A 21,748-nucleotide genomic window follows, 5' to 3' on the forward strand; every position below is an offset into this window, starting at 1 on the left:
GCCGGTGACAGATCTTCACTGTAGTTGTGTCAAATCATTATCTGTTGTGCAATGTGTTCCCAGTTGTGGAAGTAAGATCCGTCGGAAGCAGAACCTTTCTACGCCGTTACTGAGAAGCAATTTTAATTCCATATTTATTAAATTTTGTCACAAGGTTCGTTTCGACCTCTGGATTCCCAGTCAAGGGACATAACCTTGTGTTCCTGTTATGAAGACAGTTCATTCAGCATCAACATTTTCAGATAATAACAAGAAAGCGCCCAACGTGGGGCTCGAACCCACGACCCTGGGATTAAGAGTCCCATGCTCTACCGACTGAGCGAGCCGGGCTGCTGATGCGCTATTTATTAAACCGCTTCTTGAAGAGAGTTGCTGCGGTGCTCATTCGGAGGGTCAGTGCTGACTTGTTGGGCCGAATGGCCTACTTCTGAGCTGGATATTCTACGATTCTGTGATACAAGCATGTTGATGCGGTGAAGTCCTTCTGCCATACTGCCCACGCCTGACACCATGTAGAAATGCTGCTCTCTCAATGACTGGCGACCAAGGACATGTAATAAAAAATAACTGACTTAATAATTGAGCAGCTCCTCCTGGCTTGTGCTCTGACCGCGATCCGGGGAACTGCCGGAATCCCGACACGTGACCATTTTAGTTGCGTCATCAGGTCATCAGATGACCGTTCGGCCTGCACAGGTCTCCTTCTGTGCTGTAATTTCTAGATTTCATCATTTAAATTTTCTTCCAGACAGGAAAGTGTGGTCCTGTTCCATTTGAATTTCTAATATATTTCCAATGTAACTGATGTTGTTCCACAATCTATTTAATCGGTGGAATTGTGCGTTTAGGGAGCTGAGGTTTTCGAGTCTCTCAAGGCGTCTCTCCAAATCCAATGGTCATTTTCCACGAAGATTCAACCCCTCCTCACATAAACACCGGGGCCCCGTTGATCGTTTGAATGCAATAACTTCCTGGAGTGATTCCAGGCTGGTTTTAGAATTTATTCTATCGACCAAATTACTAGTGAATGACACACTGGACACAGCTGCGATGGCAGACTGGTTAAGGCGTTGGATTTGAAATCCAGTGGGGTTTCCCCGCGCTGGTTCGAGCCTTGCTCGCAGCGACTGTGATTCGAAGTGTTTGCTGAACTCCCCGCGCAAGCAACTGAATCGGAATGTTTGTAAATGAACGGTTTGAACCTATATCTGATTCAGTCAGCATTTGTTTTGGAAACTGAACGACATATAAAGAAGCTCGCACTCAAAACAACAATCAATAAATAATAACGTTTCCTGCAACGTTTGGAAGGAGAAGCAGCAACGGCAGCGAATGGAAACGTGGTTCGATTTCATTCAGCTGAATGTATTTCTGGTTAAAAAGATCGTGGCAGAAATGGAACATATTTTATCTCTCTATCTGTTTCTTTATTTCCTTCCCTCTCCCTCACTCACTGTTTTTGTGCTTCTCCGGGGACTGATTGGATACAGTGAAACTCAGCCCCATCTCACCCCAACTCTTTTGAACGAATACGTCCTGGTGATGGATGGTCCTGAATCAGTGGAAGAATCGACAAACTATTCCATTCTTGGCTCTGTGAGAAGTTCCATTCCTGGTTGTGAGGTGGCTCTGAGATAAAGGGATCGAGAGAGAACGAGGTGACTGCAGTCTGACTCTTACTCTGAAAACCAGTTAGTGCGCCCTTGTAGAAAGTGGATGTGTCTGAGAACAGGAGGAAAGCAGATCATGGGCCTGTGATTGATTTTATTGAGCCGGACCTTGAAAAGTGAAGCAAACTTCTAACCAGTCGGTGCCTGTCTGAGAACTGGTAAGGAATTACGGCTCATATTGAAACGGTTCATCTTTAATTAATTACTGCAAATCGATTCTTTCAGAGGTGTTGGTGTGTTGTTTTCAGAGTCACTGTCATAGTTTCTTAAAATATGATTTGTGCTGGTTTTTGTTTTGTTCAGTAATTTGGGGAATCTATTTGGAGCGGGTGCAGTTGGTCAGTATCTGTGCCTCTTGCTTGGCAGCTCCCCGGGAAGCAGCAGCTCCATTCCTGTCGAGATCTGTGGACACAATCAGGAGACCCAAACTATTGCGCACTGCTGCCATCTCCTGGCTGAAAGCAAGTTGTGCAGCAAGGTAACGATGTATTCGTGACACGTTTCAATTGGAGCAAAATAATATTAACATGGTTAAATATTATCATTGTAGTAATCACATTTAAATCCCCAGATATCTGATTTCTGCCTGAGCGATCCAGCTCATCCCGATCTATCGGAAAATGAAGGATTCCCATTACAGCCATATTGGTTACAAGAATATCCAATCTCTGATTTAATACATTCTCCCGCTTCATTGTTTGTGTATTCGTTCTATAAATACAGGCAAAGTTTGAAGAAATCAGTAACAGAGTGATCAATGTACCCGGAAGAGGTGAAACTGCCGCCCCGAACTTCATTTTATAAAGGTGATTCCAGTCACTCCCCACTTTCCCATCAGAACAACGTCACAGAAGAAATCACATCACCTTCACAGAACAACCATTCAGCACGAAAGTAAATTATCTGAACTATGCTGACCAGAATCAGTGTGCTCAAACATGTGTTCTTGTTGAAAGAAAAAATGAGGAAGTGAATAGTTGTGTGGCTACCGCAGGGCAGTAATGTTGTAGCTCCTGGTTTAAGGAGCAGAGTGCCGCAGCGGAAGCGTGTTGGGTCATTAGCCCGAGGTCGAGGAATCGAGGGTATTCTCTGCTATTTACATCCTCCCTGACACGAAAAGTAAAAATAACGCACGTTCCTGTTTGCTTTGCAGCAAATAGCTATCAGAAACTTTCTTGCAGTCTCATCCCGACATTAAACCCAAGAATGAAAGAGACAGCATGACACATTACAACATTGTAATGCTCACACATAGGGAACCACAGAGAAAATGCTTTAAAGTCTCAGCAGGTCTGACCAGATCTGTAGGGAGAGAAAAGAGTTAACGTTTCGAGTCCAGATGACACTTTGTCAAAGCTGGACCGGATATGATATCCAGTAGTACCCCACAAAGGGGCAATATAGGTATATAACGATATCCAGTAATAACTCACAGGGGGCATATAAGGAAATAAAGCTTTATCGAGCAACAAATCACAATAGAAACCAAGTTCCCATCTTCCCCTCTCAGACGGATGTGAACAATCGAACCTGCCGGACTATTTACAAGAGAAGACGAATTTTACCCGGAGTCCAGGGATCAATATTAATTCCTCAACCAAAGTCACTGAAGCAGCTTATCGAGTCATTAACTGCGCTTTTGCCTGTGTGGTCTTGCTGTGCGTATTTAAGCAGGAATCTCATGTCCTGAGACCAACGCTTTTCCATTGAAAGGAAGGTATTGGACATTCGTGAGGTTGAAAATCTCGCTGGAGAAATTTAACCTCGTGGGGGAAAGGTCAATGTCAGGAGTGGGATTCGCACCCACGCTTCCAAAAGAGACTGCGACCTGAACCTTTGACCGCTCGGTCACCCTGATGCGTTGTCGCCGAAACTAAGATCCGTGCACAAATCGACTCAAATTCTATCTTCATCATCATTCCATTTCAAACAAGATATGCTTATCCTACTTTTGAACACCAGCCAGAGTCCTGTATCTGAGTGTCATCCTTGTCCAGGCCGCTGAGGGTTAAGGAGCTCCTCATTGCTGCATTGATCAGTTTTCTCCAATCAACCAGGGACGAATTCCCGCTCTACCTGTTCCTCACTCGAAGATATTGAGAGCCTAAGATCTGAGCGACGTGAAGTATCCAATTGGAGAGTTGCATCCTGGCGACTGCAATCTCTCCACAGCTGCTCCCGGTGCTGCTTTCACAGACAAGTAGCCGAAGAATCCCTCCTGTGTCCAAACAGGAGAACGTTCATCCAGGAGAGGCGCCAGAAGAGTATTCTGGGAGAAGTCAACTTTGTCACCTCGACTATACTGTGGGTAACTGAAGAACAGGTGTCAAAGAGCGGATCAGACTGTAAGTAAAACGTTGATACTAATAAAGAAAAAGGTAGATGTGCTGCTGACAAATAGCGACTTGTTTCCGTTTGGTGTGAGTGAGAATATGAATAGCAGAAGATGGTTTCGATCCATCGACCTCTGGGTTATGGGCCGCTGCTCCACGCTGCTCGTGCTTGACCCTGTCCGGGGTCGGACTTGAGTCAAAGTTTGAAGAAATCTCTAACAGCGTGATCAACGTTCCCAGAGAGGTGAAACTGCCGCCCCGAACTTCATTCTATGAAGATGATTCCAGTCACTCCCCACTTTATAATCAGAACAACGTCACACAAGAAATCACATCACCTTCACAGAACAACATTCAGAACGCAAGTAAATTATCTGAAATTTGCTGACCAGAATTACTGTGCTCAAACGTGTGTTCTAGTTGAAAGAAAAAATGAGGAAGTGAATAGCTGTCTGGCTACCGCAGGGCAATAAAATCGTAGCTCCTGGTTTAAGGAGCAGAGTGCCGCAGCGGAGGCGTGTTGGGGCATTAGCCCGACGTCAGGGAATCGTGGCTATTCTCTGCTATTTACATTCTCCCTGTCACAAAAAGAAAACATAACGCACGTTCCTGTTTGCTTTGCAGCAAATACCTATCAGAAACATTCTTGCAGTCTCATCCCGACATTAGTCCCAAGAATGAAGGAGACAGCATGACACATTACAACATTGTAAAGCTCACACATAGGGAACCACAGAGAAAAGGCTTTAAAGTCCAGGTAACCATTTGTCAAAGCTGGACTGGAAACGTTATCCAATAGTACCCAACAGAGGGGCAATATAGAGAAATAACGATATCCAGTAATACCTCACAGGGGGCCAATAAGGAAATAAAGTTTTAACCAGCAGTAAATCACAATAGAAACCGAGTTTCCAACTTCCCCTCTCGGACGGATGTGAACATTCTAACCAGCCAGACTATTTACAAGAAGATAAGACGAATTGTACCCGGAGTCCTGTGCTCAATATTAATTCATCAACCAGAGTCACTGAAGCAGATTATCGAGCCATTAACTGCGCTTTTGCCGGTGGGGTCTTGCTGTGCATATTTAAACAGGAATCTCATGCCCTGAGACCAACGCTTTTCCACTCAAAGGGAGGTATTGGATCTTCCTGATGTTGAAAATCTTGCTGGAGAAATTTAACCTCATGGAGAAAAAGGCAATATCAGGAGTGTGAGTCGATCCCACGCCTCTAGGAAAGACTTCGATCTGAACGCAGCAGCTTAGACCACTCGGCTGTCGTCCAAACTGAAATCCATGCACAAATCGACATAAATTCTATCTTCATCGTCACTTCATTTCAAACAATAGATGCTTTCCCTACTTTTGATCCCGAGCCAGAGTCCTGCATCTGAGTGCCATCCTTATCCAACCCGCTGGGGATTAAGGAGCTTCTCATTGCTGCATTGATCAGTTTGCTCCAATCAACAAGAACCGAATTCCCGCTCTACCTGTTCCTCACACGAAGATATTGAGAGTCTAAGATCTGAGCGACGTGAAGTATACAATTGGAGAGTTGCATTCTGGCGACTGCAATATCTCTCCACAGCTGCTTCCGGTGCTGCTTTCACGGACAAGTAGCCGAAGAACCCCTCCAGTGTCCAAACAGGTGACCGTTCATCCACTAGAGGATCCAGAAGAATGTTCTGGGAGAAGTCAACTTAGTCTCCTCGACTGTACTGTGGGTAGCTGAAGAACCGGTGCCAACGGGCGGATCAGACTGAAAGCAAAACTTTGATACTAATAAAGAAAAAGGCAGATGTGCTGCTGACAAATAGCAACCTGTTTCCGTTTCGTGTGAGTGAGAATATAAATAGCAGAGGATGGTTGAGATCCATAGACCTCTGGGCTAGGGGTCCAGCACACGTCCGCTGCGCCACTTTGCTCGGAGTTGATCTTCTCTGGGGTCGGACTTGAAGCAAAGCTTGAAGAAATCAGTAAGAGCGTGATCAATGTTCCCAGAGAGGTGAAACTGCCGTCCCGAACTTCCTTCTATGAAGGTGATCCCACTCATTCCCCACTTTCTCATCAGAACAACGTCACAGAATAAATCACATCCCCTTCACAGAACAACCGTTCAGCGCGAAAGTAAATTATCAGAACTATGCTGACCAGAATCAGTGTGCTCAAACGTGTGTTCTTGTTGAAAGAACAAATGCGGAAGTGAATAGTTGTGTGGCTACAGCCAGGCAGTAATGTTGTAGCTCCTGGTTTAAGGAGCAGTGCCGCAGCGGAAGTGTGCTGGGCCATTAGCCCGAGGACGAGGAATCGAGGCTATTCTCTGCTATTTACATTCTACCTCACAGCAAAAGTAAACATGACGCACGTTCCTGTTTGCTTTGCAGCAAATACCTTTCAGAATCCTTCTTGCAGTCTCGTCCCAGGAATGAAGGAGACAGCATGACACAGTACAACATTGCATAGCTCACACAGAGGGAACCACAGATAAAATGCTTTAAAGTCTCTGCTCAATTGATCCTCAAGATAAACACTTCCAAATTACACCAATTCCATTGGGAAATGCATGAATATAGATTGTTTAAATTTTACATACTTCTAACACCTCTCCGTCCACCAGATCACATTCTATCACCGACAGTTCATGTGAATCTCCCGCGCTCTGTTGCGGTTCTGTGTCGTGGCCAATAGATGTCAACACACTGTGGTAGAGACAGGTTCACAGATTAGAGTGAGACACAACTGATAAAAATTGTTTTTATTATATTGAAGTTGGGACGTCGGGATTTCGAAGAAGATAATATGTGGTGATGATCTTTTCTTATATTTTGGTTGTGTTGAATCCGTCAACATGTTGTATGTGGGAGTGAGGTGCATTCTCTCTGCCATTCTCTGGTCCCGTTTGTAGACGGGGGATTCCTGTTACTCTCAGGTAAAGTGTGAGAGTGTAAGAGACATTCTGAACCTGTCAGTCTTCGTCACTATATGTGCCGGTGGATACGTTGTCAGTGGAACCGCACCGCGACACAAGTTCTTCGGCTACCCACAGTACAGTTGAGGTTACCGGGATGACGTCTCCCATAATTCTCTTCAGCCACCTCTCCAGGATGAACTTCCTCCTGTTTGTAGACTGGAGGGGTTCTTTGGCTACTTGCCTGGAATAAGATCGCGTATTAAAATTCCATTGAAGTAAATGAGTTGTATCATGTGGTTAAGGAGACGCACAATAATCCATTGTACTCTGCACACGTGGATTCAAATCCCATCCTCGTCTGTAATGTGTCTGTTGTGTCTCTGTTTGGTCCACATCATGAGCATGAAGTACAAATGCTGTGATTTTTTGCTTTGGCCACGGGCTTGGCGGGTGGTGAATTCGGCGAACACTGTCCATGTTGAAACCACATTATAAAAAGGTGAGAAAGTTACTTATTTCACTCCCTGACCTAATTGCGTATAAATTCTGAGTTAGAAACTGTTTCTTCCTCGCATTTTGAAACTCACAAAGTCGCGCAAAAGATAAGTTCATAAAATAAAGAAACATAATTCAGCCATTAAACCCATCGAGTCTGCCCGCCATTCTATCATGGCTGATATCTTCCCCATCTGCGAACTACGATGTTACAGACAAAGAGGTCGATTGCGTTATCAGCAGGAACACCTTCTCCCTAGAACGCATGACCTCGAAGCAGGAGTAGGCAATTTAGCCTCCTGAGCCTAACACCTTCCATGTGATGTTGGCTGATCCCATCCTGGCGATAACTCCACCGTCTTCCCGTTCTCCGTATCACTTCAACTCCTTACCAATAAGAATCTCTCTATCTCCTCCTTAAACTTACTCACTCTCCCTGCATCCAACGCAATCTGGGGTACCGAATTCCACGGAATCATAAACCCTTTGGGATAAGTAGTTTTTCCTCAATTTAAAAAAAATTACAGTGCAGAAGGAGCCAATTCGGCCCATCGACTCTGTACCGGCTTTTGGAAAGAGCACCCTACCCAAGGTCCACACTATCCCCATAACCCAGTACCCCACCCAACACAAAGGGCAATTCTGGACACGAAGGGCAATTTTGGACACTAAGGGCAATTTTATCATGGCCAATCCACCTAACCTGCACATCTTTGGACTGTGGGAGGAAACCGGAGCACCCGGAGGAAATCCACGCACACACGGGGAGGATGTGCAAAACTCAGCACTGACAGTGACCCAAACCGGAATCGAACCTGGGATTCTGGAGCTGCGAAGCAATTGCGCTATCCACAATGCTACTGTGCTGCCCTAAAAGGCAGATGTGTTGCTAACAAATAGCAACTTGTTCCCGTTTGGTGTGAATGAGAATATGAATAGCCGAAGATGGTTGCGACCCATCGACCTTTGGGTTCCGGGTCCAGCACGCATCCCTTGCGACATTCAACTCGTGACTAAATCTATTATTCTAAGAGCATGACCTCTCCTTTTAGAATGCCCCACAAGAGGAAGCAACAGCTCCACGCCAACTTTTTCCATACCTTTTGGCATCTGATACACCTCAATTAGATAATGACGCATACTTTCTGAGTGAGAAGCTGTGGACCAGTCTTCCTCAGTTTGAAACTCACGATGTCGCACAATAACATCCGATTCAACTATTAGATCGATGACCGGGAATCGAACTGGGACAACTGATTGGAAGAAAACTTTGCTCACCACTCTCCCATCATCGCTGCATTTCCAATTTTGAACACCAAGTGGAATAGAAGGAGGCTGATACATTCAATCAGTTCATGGATGCAAAACGAATTAAGGCATATTGACGTGTGGACTTGTGGGACGAAGTGGCCGAGTGGTTAAGGCGCTGTGCTGCTAATCCATTGTGCTCTACGCATGTGTGTTCGAATTCCATGCTCATTGATTTTAAATCCACTTTTCTCGGAAGTAGGCCTCCTTTTTCCAAGATGGATATGCAATCACTGATGTGACAATCTATTCCAAGTTGTCAGGCCAGATTGCATCGAGTTGGGTTAGAGGACGGTGGAACGGAGACAGACGTGTTTGGGGTTTAACCGCTCTTTGACACCAGTTCTTCTTCGGCTACCCACAGTACAGTCGAGGATACCGGGTTGACTTCTCCCATAATTACCTTCTGCCACCTCTCCTGGATGAACATCCTCCTGTTTGTGCACTGGAGGGTTGCTTCGGTCACTTGTCTGTGAGAAGGTCAGATATTAAAGTTCCATGAAGTAAAGGAGTTGTACCACGTGGTTAAGGGGATGCACAAGAAACCTTTGTGCTCTGCGCACTTGCGTTCGAATCCAATCCTCGTCTGTACCGTATCTGTTGTGTCTCTGTTTGATCCACTTCATGAGGGTGACGGAAAAATGCTGTGATTTTTAGTGTTTGGGGCTTGGGGTTGTGAATAATCGAACACTTTCCATATTGAAACCACTTTAGAAAATGACGAGAAAGTTACTTAATTCACTCCCCCCCCCCCCCCATAATTGCGCACACATTCTGAGTTGGAAACTATTTCTTTCCCTCAGTTAGAAAGTCATGAAGCGGCGCAAACGATAGATTCATCAGATATATGAGCAGTATTACGCCATTCGACCCATCGAGTCTGCCCGCCATTCGATCATGACTGAAATGTTCATCATCTGCTACCTGAAATGTTACGGAACAAGAGATCGATTGAGATATCAGCCAGAACACCTACTCCCGAGAACTCATAACATTGGAGCTGGGATATGCAATTTAGCCTCTTGGGCGTAAAACCTTCCATGTGATCTTGCCTGATCAAACATAATGGCCTCAACACCACCGTCCTGCCCGTTCTCCAGAACCCTTCAACTCATTACCAATAAAAGTCTCTCTAAGTCCTCCTTAACTTTCTCACTGTCCCTGCATCCACCACACTCTGAGGAAGTGAATTCCACAGAATTACAACCCTTTGGGAGAAGTAGTTTTTCTTTTTTAAATTTGCCTCCTCATATTCTAAGATGATGACCTCTCGTTTTAAACTGCCCCACAACAGGTAACATCAACTCCACGACTACAGTATCTACACCTTTTCGCATCTTAAACACCTCACTTAGATAATCCGTATAAATTCTGAGTGAGAAACAGTTGACCAGTCTTCCTCAGTTTGAAACTCAGGATGTCCCGCAAAAACATCCGATTCAACTATTACTGCGATGGCCGGGAATCGAACCGGAGTCAACGGTTTCAAAAGCAGCGATGCTCACCACTATACCACCAACGCTGCATTTCCCCCGTCGAACACCTGGTTGAATAGAAAGAGGCAAATAATTTCCATCAGTTCATGGATGCAAAACGAATTAAGACGTATTGACGCGAATATTTGTGCGACGAGGTGGCCGAGTGGTTAAGGCGATGGACTGCTAATCCATTGTGCTCTGCACACGTGGGTTCGAATCCCATCCTGGTCGATTTTTCGCCCATTGTTTCTCGGAAGTGGGATTCATTTTCACGATGGATCTGCAATCACTGATGTGACAAACTATTCCAAGTTGTCAGGCCACTTGCATCGAGTTGGGTTAGAGGAGGGACGAATGGAGACACGAACGGAGGCAGACGTGCTTAACCCCACATTGCCACCACTTCTTCTTCGGCTACCCACTGTGCAATCGAGGTTACCGGGTTCACTTCTCCCATTATTACCTTCTGCCACCTCTCGTGGATGAACGTCCTCCTGATTGTACATTGGTGGGGTGCTTCGGCTACTTGTCTGTGACAAGATCAGATATTAAAGTTCCATGAACTAAAGGGGTTATACCACGTGGTTAAGGTGAGGCACAATAATCCATTGTACTCTGCACACGTGGATTCAAATCCCATTCTTGTCTGTAACGTGTCTGTTGTATCTCTGTTTCGTCCACTTCATGAGGATATAGAAAAAAGCTGTGATTTTTAGCTTTTGTTTAAGGGCTTGGCGGGCGGTGAATAGTCGAACACTGTCCATGGTGAAACCAAATAATAAAAAGCTGAGAAAGTTACTTTTCACTCCCTGCCCTAATTGCGCATAAATTCTGAGTTGGAAACTGTTCCTTCCCCTCAGTTTGAAACTCACGAAGTCGCGCAAAAGATAAGTTCATAAAATATAGGAGCAGAATTAAGCCATTAGACCCATCGAGTCTGCCCCGCCATTCTATCACGGATGATGTGTTCCTCGTCTGTTACCTACAATGTTACAGATGAAGAGGGCGATTGATCTCAGCTAGAATACGTCCTCACTATAACACATGACCCTAGGAGCGGGAGAAGGCAATTTAGCCTCCTGAGCCTAACACATTCCATGAGATCTTGGCTGATCCCATCCTGGCCTCAACTCCACCGTCTTCCCGTTCTCCGTATCCCTTCAACTCCTTACCAATAAGAATCTCTCTCCCTTCTCCTTAAACTTACTCACTCTCCCTGCATCCAACGCAATCTGGGGTACAGAATTCCACAGAGTCATAAACCCTTTGGGATAAGTAGTTCTTCCTCAAATTTTAAAAAATTTACAGTGCCGAAGGAGGCCATTCGGCACATCGAGTCTGCACCGGCTCTTGGAAAGAGCACCCTCCCCAAGGTCCACACCTCCACCCTACCCCCATAACCCAACCCTACACTAAGGGCAATTCTGGACACGAAGGGCAATTTATCATAGCCAATCCACCTAACCTGCACATCTTTGGACTGTGGGAGGAAACCGGAGCACCCAGAGGAAATCCACGCACACACGGGGAGGATGTGCAAACTCTGCACAGACAGTGACCCCAACCGGAATCGAACCTGGGACCTTGGAGCTGCGAAGCAATTGTGCTATCCACAATGCTACTGTGCTGCTCTAAAAGGCGGATGTGCTGCTAACAAATAGCAACTTGTTACCGTTTGGTATGAATGAGAATATGAATAGCCGAAGATGGTTTCGATCCATCGACCTTTGGGTTACGGGACCAGTACGCTTCCCTTGCGCCATTGAGCTCGTGACTAAATCTATTATTCTAAGAGCATGACCTCTCCTTTTAGAATGCCCCACAAGAGGAAGCAACAGCTCCACGTCAACTTTTTCCATACCTTTTGGCACCTGATACACCTCAATTAGATAATGACGCACACATTCTGAGTGAGAAACTGTTGGCCAGTCTTCCTCAGTTTGAAACTCACGATGTCGCGCAAAAACATCCGATTCAATGGCCGGGAATCGAACCGGGACAACTGCTTGGAAGAAAACTTTGCTCACCACTCTCCCACCATCGCTGCATTTCCAATTTTGAACACCAGGTGGAATAGAAGGAGGCTGATACATTTAATCAGTTCATGGATGCAAAACGAATTAAGACATATTGATATGTGCACTTGTGGGACGAAGTGGCCGAGTGGTTATGGCGCTGTGCTGCTAATCCATTGTGCTCTACACATGTGTGTTCGAATTCCATGCTCGTTGATTTTAAATCCACTTTTCTCGGAAGTAGGCCTCCTTTTTCCAAGATGGATATGCAATCACTGATGTGACAATCTATTCCAAGTTGTCAGGCCAGATTGCATCGAGTTGGGTTAGAGGACGGTGGAACAGAGGCAGACGGGTTTGGGGCTTAACCGCTCTTTGACACCAGTTCTTCTTCGGCTACCCACAGTACAGTCGAGGATACCGGGTTGACTTCTCCCATAATTACCTTCTGCCACCTCTCCTGGATGAACATCCTCCTGTTTGTGCACTGGAGGGTTGCTTCGGTCACTTGTCTGTGAGAAGGTCAGATATTAAAGTTCCATGAAGTGAAGGAGTTGTACCACGTGGTTAAGGGGATGCACAAGAAACCTTTGTGCTCTGCGCACTTGCGTTCGAATCCAATCCTCGTCTGTAACGTATCTGTTGTGTCTCTGTTTGATCCACTTCATGAGGGTCACGGAAAAATGCTGTGATTTTTAGTGTTTGGGGCTTGGGGTTGTGAATAATCGAAAACTTTCCATATTGAAACCACTTTAGAAAATGACGAGAAAGTTACTTAATTCACTCCCCCCCCCCCATAATTGCGCACACATTCTGAGTTGGAAACTATTTCTTTCCCTCAGTTTGAAAGTCATGAAGCCGCGCAAACGATAGATTCATCAGATATATGAGCAGTATTACGCCATTCGACCCATCGAGTCTGCCCGCCATTCGATCATGACTGAAATGTTCATCGTCTGCTACCTGAAATGTTACGGAACAAGAGATCAATTGAGATATCAGCCAGAACACCTCCTCCCGAGAACACATAACATTGGAGCTGGGATATGCAATTTAGCCTCTTGGGCGTAAAACCTTCCATGTGATCTTGCCTGATCAAACATAATGGCCTCAACACCACCGTCCTGCCCGTTCTCCAGAACCCTTCAACTCATTACCAATAAAAGTCTCTCCAAGTCCTCCTTAACTTTCTCACTGTCCCTGCATCCACCACACTCTCAGGAAGTGAATTCCACAGAATTACAACCCTTTGGGAGAAGTAGTTTTTCTTTTTTAAATTTGCCTCCTCATATCCTAAGATGATGACCTCTCGTTTTAGACTGACCCACAACAGGTAACATCAACTCCACGACTACAGTATCTACACCTTTTCGCATCTTAAACACCTCACTTAGATAATCCGCATAAATTCTGAATGAGAAACAGTTGACCAGTCTTCCTCAGTTTGAAACTCAGGATGTCGCGCAAAAACATCCGATTCAACTATTACTGCGATGGCCGGGAATCGAACCAGAGTCAACGGTTTCAAAAGCAGCGATGCTCACCACTATACCACCATCGCTGAATTTTCCCCATCGAATACCTGGTTGAATAGAAAGAGGCAAATAATTTCCATCAGTTCATGGATGCAAAACGAATTAAGACGTATTGACGCAAAGATTTGTGCGACGAGGTGGCCGAGTGGTTAAGGCGATGGACTGCTAATCCATTGTGCTCTGCACACGTGGGTTCGAATCCCATCCCCGTCGATTTTTCGCCCATTGTTTCACGGAAGTGGGATTCATTTTTCCACGATGGATCTGCAATCACTGATGTGACAAACTATTCCAAGTTGTCAGGCCACTTGCATCGAGTTGGGTTACAGGAGGGACGAACGGAGGCAGACGTGTTTGGGGCTTAACCCCACATTGCCACCACTTCTTCTTCGGCTAGCTACTGTGCCATCGAGGTTACCGGGTTCACTTCTCCCATTATTAACTTCTGCCACCTCTCGTGGATGAACGTCCTCCTGATTGTACATTGGTGGGGTGCTTCGGCTACTTGTCTGTGACAAGATCAGATATTAAAGTTCCATGAACTAAAGGGGTTATACCACGTGGTTAAGGTGAGGCACAATAATCCATTGTACTCTGCACACGTGGATTCAAATCCCATTCTTGTCTGTAACGTGTCTGTTGTATCTCTGTTTCGTCCACTTCATGAGGATATAGAAAAAAGCTGTGATTTTTAGCTTTTGTTTAAGGGCTTGGCGGGCGGTGAATAGTCGAACACTGTCCATGGTGAAACCAAATAATAAAAAGCTGAGAAAGTTACTTTTCACTCCCTGCCCTAATTGCGCATAAATTCTGAGTTGGAAACTGTTCCTTCTCCTCAGTTTGAAACTCACGAAGTCGCGCAAAAGATAAGTTCATAAAATATAGGAGCAGAATTAAGCCATTAGACCCATCGAGTCTGCCCCGCCATTCTATCACGGATGATGTGTTCCTCGTCTGTTACCTACAATGTTACAGATGAAGAGGGCGATTGATCTCAGCTAGAATACGTCCTCACTATAACACATGACCCTAGGAGCGGGAGAAGGCAATTTAGCCTCCTGAGCCTAACACATTCCATGAGATCTTGGCTGATCCCATCCTGGCCTCAACTCCACCGTCTTCCCGTTCTCCGTATCCCTTCAACTCCTTACCAATAAGAATCTCTCTCCCTTCTCCTTAAACTTACTCACTCTCCCTGCATCCAACGCAATCTGGGGTACAGAATTCCACAGAGTCATAAACCCTTTGGGATAAGTAGTTCTTCCTCAAATTTTAAAAAATTTACAGTGCCGAAGGAGGCCATTCGGCACATCGAGTCTGCACCGGCTCTTGGAAAGAGCACCCTCCCCAAGGTCCACACCTCCACCCTACCCCCATAACCCAACCCTACACTAAGGGCAATTCTGGACACGAAGGGCAATTTATCATAGCCAATCCACCTAACCTGCACATCTTTGGACTGTGGGAGGAAACCGGAGCACCCAGAGGAAATCCACGCACACACGGGGAGGATGTGCAAACTCTGCACAGACAGTGACCCCAACCGGAATCGAACCTGGGACCTTGGAGCTGCGAAGCAATTGTGCTATCCACAATGCTACTGTGCTGCTCTAAAAGGCGGATGTGCTGCTAACAAATAGCAACTTGTTACCGTTTGGTATGAATGAGAATATGAATAGCCGAAGATGGTTTCGATCCATCGACCTTTGGGTTACGGGACCAGTACGCTTCCCTTGCGCCATTGAGCTCGTGACTAAATCTATTATTCTAAGAGCATGACCTCTCCTTTTAGAATGCCCCACAAGAGGAAGCAACAGCTCCACGTCAACTTTTTCCATACCTTTTGGCACCTGATACACCTCAATTAGATAATGACGCACACATTCTGAGTGAGAAACTGTTGGCCAGTCTTCCTCAGTTTGAAACTCACGATGTCGCGCAAAAACATCCGATTCAATGGCCGGGAATCGAACCGGGACAACTGCTTGGAAGAAAACTTTGCTCACCACTCTCCCACCATCGCTGCATTTCCAATTTTGAACACCAGGTGGAATAGAAGGAGGCTGATACATTTAATCAGTTCATGGATGCAAAACGAATTAAGACATATTGATATGTGCACTTGTGGGACGAAGTGGCCGAGTGGTTATGGCGCTGTGCTGCTAATCCATTGTGCTCTACACATGTGTGTTCGAATTCCATGCTCGTTGATTTTAAATCCACTTTTCTCGGAAGTAGGCCTCCTTTTTCCAAGATGGATATGCAATCACTGATGTGACAATCTATTCCAAGTTGTCAGGCCAGATTGCATCGAGTTGGGTTAGAGGACGGTGGAACAGAGGCAGACGGGTTTGGGGCTTAACCGCTCTTTGACACCAGTTCTTCTTCGGCTACCCACAGTACAGTCGAGGATACCGGGTTGACTTCTCCCATAATTACCTTCTGCCACCTCTCCTGGATGAACATCCTCCTGTTTGTGCACTGGAGGGTTGCTTCGGTCACTTGTCTGTGAGAAGGTCAGATATTAAAGTTCCATGAAGTGAAGGAGTTGTACCACGTGGTTAAGGGGATGCACAAGAAACCTTTGTGCTCTGCGCACTTGCGTTCGAATCCAATCCTCGTCTGTAACGTATCTGTTGTGTCTCTGTTTGATCCACTTCATGAGGGTCACGGAAAAATGCTGTGATTTTTAGTGTTTGGGGCTTGGGGTTGTGAATAATCGAAAACTTTCCATATTGAAACCACTTTAGAAAATGACGAGAAAGTTACTTAATTCACTCCCCCCCCCCCATAATTGCGCACACATTCTGAGTTGGAAACTATTTCTTTCCCTCAGTTTGAAAGTCATGAAGCCGCGCAAACGATAGATTCATCAGATATATGAGCAGTATTACGCCATTCGACCCATCGAGTCTGCCCGCCATTCGATCATGACTGAAATGTTCATCGTCTGCTACCTGAAATGTTACGGAACAAGAGATCAATTGAGATATCAGCCAGAACACCTCCTCCCGAGAACACATAACATTGGAGCTGGGATATGCAATTTAGCCTCTTGGGCGTAAAACCTTCCATGTGATCTTGCCTGATCAAACATAATGGCCTCAACACCACCGTCCTGCCCGTTCTCCAGAACCCTTCAACTCATTACCAATAAAAGTCTCTCCAAGTCCTCCTTAACTTTCTCACTGTCCCTGCATCCACCACACTCTCAGGAAGTGAATTCCACAGAATTACAACCCTTTGGGAGAAGTAGTTTTTCTTTTTTAAATTTGCCTCCTCATATCCTAAGATGATGACCTCTCGTTTTAGACTGACCCACAACAGGTAACATCAACTCCACGACTACAGTATCTACACCTTTTCGCATCTTAAACACCTCACTTAGATAATCCGCATAAATTCTGAATGAGAAACAGTTGACCAGTCTTCCTCAGTTTGAAACTCAGGATGTCGCGCAAAAACATCCGATTCAACTATTACTGCGATGGCCGGGAATCGAACCAGAGTCAACGGTTTCAAAAGCAGCGATGCTCACCACTATACCACCATCGCTGAATTTTCCCCATCGAATACCTGGTTGAATAGAAAGAGGCAAATAATTTCCATCAGTTCATGGATGCAAAACGAATTAAGACGTATTGACGCAAAGATTTGTGCGACGAGGTGGCCGAGTGGTTAAGGCGATGGACTGCTAATCCATTGTGCTCTGCACACGTGGGTTCGAATCCCATCCCCGTCGATTTTTCGCCCATTGTTTCACGGAAGTGGGATTCATTTTTCCACGATGGATCTGCAATCACTGATGTGACAAACTATTCCAAGTTGTCAGGCCACTTGCATCGAGTTGGGTTACAGGAGGGACGAACGGAGGCAGACGTGTTTGGGGCTTAACCCCACATTGCCACCACTTCTTCTTCGGCTAGCTACTGTGCCATCGAGGTTACCGGGTTCACTTCTCCCATTATTAACTTCTGCCACCTCTCGTGGATGAACGTCCTCCTGATTGTACATTGGTGGGGTGCTTCGGCTACTTGTCTGTGACAAGATCAGATATTAAAGTTCCATGAAGTAAAGGGGTTGTATCACGTGGTTAAGGTCAGGCACAATAATCCATTGTACTCTGCACACGTGGTTTCAAATCCCATTCTTGTCTCTAACGTGTCTGTTGTATCTCTGTTTCGACCACTTCATGAGGATATAGAAAAAAGGCTGTGAGTTTTAGCTTTTGTTTAAGGGATTGGCGGGCGGTGAATAGTCGAACACTGTCCATGGTGAAGCCAAATAATAAAAAGCTGAGAAAGTTACTTTTCACTCCCTGCCCTAATTGCGCATAGATTCTGAGTTGGAAAATGTTCCTTCCCCTCAATTTGAAACTCACGAAGTCGCACAAAATATAAGTTCATAAAATATAGGAGCAGAATTAAGCCATTAGACCCATCGAGTCTGCCCCGCCATTCTATCACGGGTGATGTGTTCCTCATCTGTTACCTGCAATGTTACAGATGAAGAGGGCGATTGATCTCAGCAAGAATACGCCCTCACTATAACACATGACCTAGGAGCTCGAGAAGACAATTTAGCCTCCTGAGCATAACACGTTCCATGAGATCTTGGCTGATCCCATACTGGCCTCAACTCCACCCGTTCTCCATAACCCTTCCACTCATTACCAACAAAAATCTCTCGAACTCCTCCTTAAATGTATTCACTGTCCCTGCATCCATCGCAATCTGGGGTAGCGAATTCCACAGAATCATAGATCATAGAATTTACAGTGCAGAAGGAGGCCATTCGGCCCATCGACTCTGCACCGGCTCTTGGAAAGAGCACCCTACCGAGGCCCACACCACCCAATCCCCATAACCCAGTAACCCCATTCAACCAACCCTAAGGCCAATTTTTGGACACTAAGGGCAATTTAACATGGACAACCCGTCTAACCTGCACATGTTTGGACTGTGGGAGGAAACCGGAGCACCCGGAGGAATCCCACGCACACACGGGGAGAACGTGCAGACTCCGCACAGACAGTGAGCCAAGCCGGGAATCAAACCTGGGACCCTGGAGCTGTGGAGCAATTATGCTAACCACTATACTACCGTGCTGCCCGAATCACAAGTCTTTAGAGGCTAGATTCACAGTATAAAAGTGATCCCCTACAGTGCAGGCTGTGTTTGCACTGAGTGCTGAATTTGGTGCATTTGAGTGCTATAGTGAGAGCTTGGTGACTGAGAGAGTGCTGAATTTCCTGCATTTGAGTGCTATAGTGAGAGTTTGGTGACTGACAGAGTAAAGTGAGGAGGGAGTAAGGTGCTGCTTGCATTTTGTTTCCTCCATTTCCGCAAAGAGTGAGAAGAGAGCCAGGAGTTTACAGAGAGTGCAGCTGACTGGGAGCAGTGTCGGAGGGCGGAGATCCAGTTGGTCCACAGGGCAGCTATATTCTGCAAGGTAAGAGGGGATGGAGGCTAGGCCAGTTGCATGCTCCTCCTGTAGGATGTGGGTGGTGAGGGATACCACCGATGTCCGCGCTGACTAGACCAGCGGGAAGTGCACCCAACTCCAGCTCCTCAAAGACCGTGTTAGGGAACTGGAAATGAAGCTGGATGAACTTCGGATCATCCGGGAGGCAGAGGGGGCGATAAAGCAGAGTTACAGGGAGGTAACCACACCCAAGGTACAAGACAAGAATAGCTGGGTTAGAGTCAGGTGCGGGGAGGGGGGGGGGGAGGAGGCAGACAGTGCAGGGATCCCTCGTGGCCGTTCCCCTTCAAAATACGTATCCCGTTTTCGACGCTGTTGGGGGGGATGACCTACCGGGGGAAGGCCCTAGCGGCCAGGTCTCTGGCACTGAGTCTAGCTCTGGGGCTCAGAAGGGAAGGGGGGAGAATAGAAAAGCAATAGTTGTAGGAAATTCAATGGTTAGGGGAATAGATAGGAGATTCTGAGGTCGCGAGCGAGACTCCCGGAAGGTATGTTGCCTCCCGGGTGACAGGGGCAAGGATGTCTCGGATCGTGTCTTCAGGATCCTTAAGGGGGAGGGGGAGCAGCCAGAAGTCGTGGTAAACATTGGTACCAACGACGTAGGTAGGAAAAGGGGTGTGGAGGTAATAAATGAGTTTAGGGAGATAGGCTGGAAGTTAAAAACCAGGACAGACAGAGTTGCCATCTCGGGTTTGTTGCCGGTGCCACATGATAGCGAGGCTAGGAATAGGGAGAGAGTGCAGCTGAACATGTGGCTGCAGGAATGCTGTAGGAGGGAGGGCTTCAGGTACATGGATAATTGGAGTGCATTCTGGGGAAGGTGGGACCTGTACAAGCAGGACGGGTTGCATCTGAACCAGAGGGGCACCAATATCCTGGGAGGGAGGTTTTCTAGTACTCTTCGGGAGGGTTTAAACTAATTTGGCAGGGGAATGGGAACTGGATTTGTAGTCCAGCAAATAAAGTAGCCGATATTCAGGACGCCAAAGCGTGTAATGAGACAGTGGGGAAGGGAACACTGACAAAGGAGATTACTTGCAGGCATGGAGATGGCTTGAAGTGTGTATACTTCAACGCAAGAAGCATCAGGAATAAGGCGGGTGAACATATGGCATGGATCGGAACTTGGGACTACGATGTGGTGGCCATCACGGAGACTTGGATAGAACAGGGACAGAAATGGTTGTTGGAGGTCCCTGGTTATAGATGTTTCAATAAGATTAGGGAGGGTGGTAAAAGAGGTGGGGGGGGGGGGGTGGGGGCATTGTCAATTAGAGATAGTATAACAGCTGCAGAAAGGCAGTCCGAGGAGTATCAGCCTACTGAGGTAGTATGGGTTGAAGTCAGAAATAGGAAAGGAGCAGTCACCTTGTTAGGAGTTTTCTATAGGCCCCTCCAATAGTCGCAGATATGTGGAGGAACAGATTGGGAAACAGATTTTGGAAAGGTGCAGAAGTCACAGGGTAGAAGTCATGGGTGACTTTAACTTCCCAAACATTGAGTGGAAACTCTTTAGATCAAAATAGTTTGGATGGGGTGGTGTTTGTGCAGCGTGTCCAGGAAGCTTTTCTAACACAGTATGTAGATCGTCCGATCAGAGGAGGGGCAATATTGGATTTAGTACTTGGTAATGAACCAGGGCAAGTGATAGATTTGTTAGTGGGGGAGAATTTTGGAGATAGTGGCCACAATTCTGTGACTTTCACTTTAGTAATGGAGAGGGATAGGTGCGTGCAACAGGGCAAGGTTTACAATTGGGGGAAGGGTAAATACGATGTTGTCAGACAAGAATTGAAGTGCATAAGTTGGGAACATAGGCTGGTAGGGAAGGACACAAGTGAAATGTGGAACTTGTTCAAGGAACAGGTATTACGTGTCCTTGATATGTATGTCCATGTCAGACAGGGAAGAGATGGTCGAGTGAGGGAACCATGGTTGACAAGAGAGATTGAATGTCTTGTTAAGAGGAAAAAGGAGACTTATGTAAGGCTGAGGAAACATGGTACAGACAGGGCGTTGGAGGGATACAAGATAGCCAGGAGGGAACCGAAGAAAGGGATTAGGAGAGCTAAGAGAGGGCATGAACAATCTTTGGTGGGTAGGATCAAGGAAAACCCCAAGGCCTTTTACACATATGTGAGAAATATGAGAATGACTAGAGCGAGGGTAGGTCCGATCAAGGACAGGAGCGGGAGATTGTGTATTGAGTCTGAAGAGATAGGAGAGGTCTTGAACGAGTACTTTTCTTCTGTCTTTACAAATGAGAGGGGCCATATTGTTGGAGAGGACAGTGTGAAACAGACTGGGAAGCTCGAGGAAATGCTTGTTAAGAAGGAAGATGTGTTGGGCATTTTGAAAAACTTGAGGATAGACAAGTCCCCCGGGCCTGACGGAATATATCCAAGGATTCTATGGGAAGCAAGAGATGAAATTGCAGAGCCGTTGGCAATGATCTTTTCGTCCTCACTGTCAACAGGGATGGTACCAGGGGATTGGAGAGTGCCGAATGTCGTGCCCC

General features: G+C 46.1%; 5 non-coding genes across 5 annotated transcripts; 4 read left to right on the forward strand and 1 right to left on the reverse strand.

Annotated features, from left to right (window-relative positions):
- Positions 1–257: 257 nt before the first annotated feature.
- Positions 258–330, reverse strand: trnak-cuu (transfer RNA lysine (anticodon CUU)). Its single transcript has one exon. It is a non-coding gene; the product is annotated as a tRNA-Lys (tRNA).
- A 714-nt stretch (positions 331–1,044) lies between these two features.
- On the forward strand, positions 1,045–1,126 carry trnas-uga (transfer RNA serine (anticodon UGA)). The gene has a single exon. It is a non-coding gene; the product is annotated as a tRNA-Ser (tRNA).
- A 9,219-nt stretch (positions 1,127–10,345) lies between these two features.
- Positions 10,346–10,427, forward strand: trnas-gcu (transfer RNA serine (anticodon GCU)). Its single transcript has one exon. It is a non-coding gene; the product is annotated as a tRNA-Ser (tRNA).
- Positions 10,428–13,877: 3,450 nt separating this feature from the next.
- On the forward strand, positions 13,878–13,959 carry trnas-gcu (transfer RNA serine (anticodon GCU)). The gene has a single exon. It is a non-coding gene; the product is annotated as a tRNA-Ser (tRNA).
- Positions 13,960–17,406: 3,447 nt separating this feature from the next.
- Positions 17,407–17,488, forward strand: trnas-gcu (transfer RNA serine (anticodon GCU)). The gene has a single exon. It is a non-coding gene; the product is annotated as a tRNA-Ser (tRNA).
- Positions 17,489–21,748: the final 4,260 nt, after the last annotated feature.

This window comes from Scyliorhinus torazame, chromosome 24, assembly GCF_047496885.1.
Source record: "Scyliorhinus torazame isolate Kashiwa2021f chromosome 24, sScyTor2.1, whole genome shotgun sequence".
Classification (NCBI taxonomy): domain Eukaryota; kingdom Metazoa; phylum Chordata; class Chondrichthyes; order Carcharhiniformes; family Scyliorhinidae; genus Scyliorhinus; species Scyliorhinus torazame.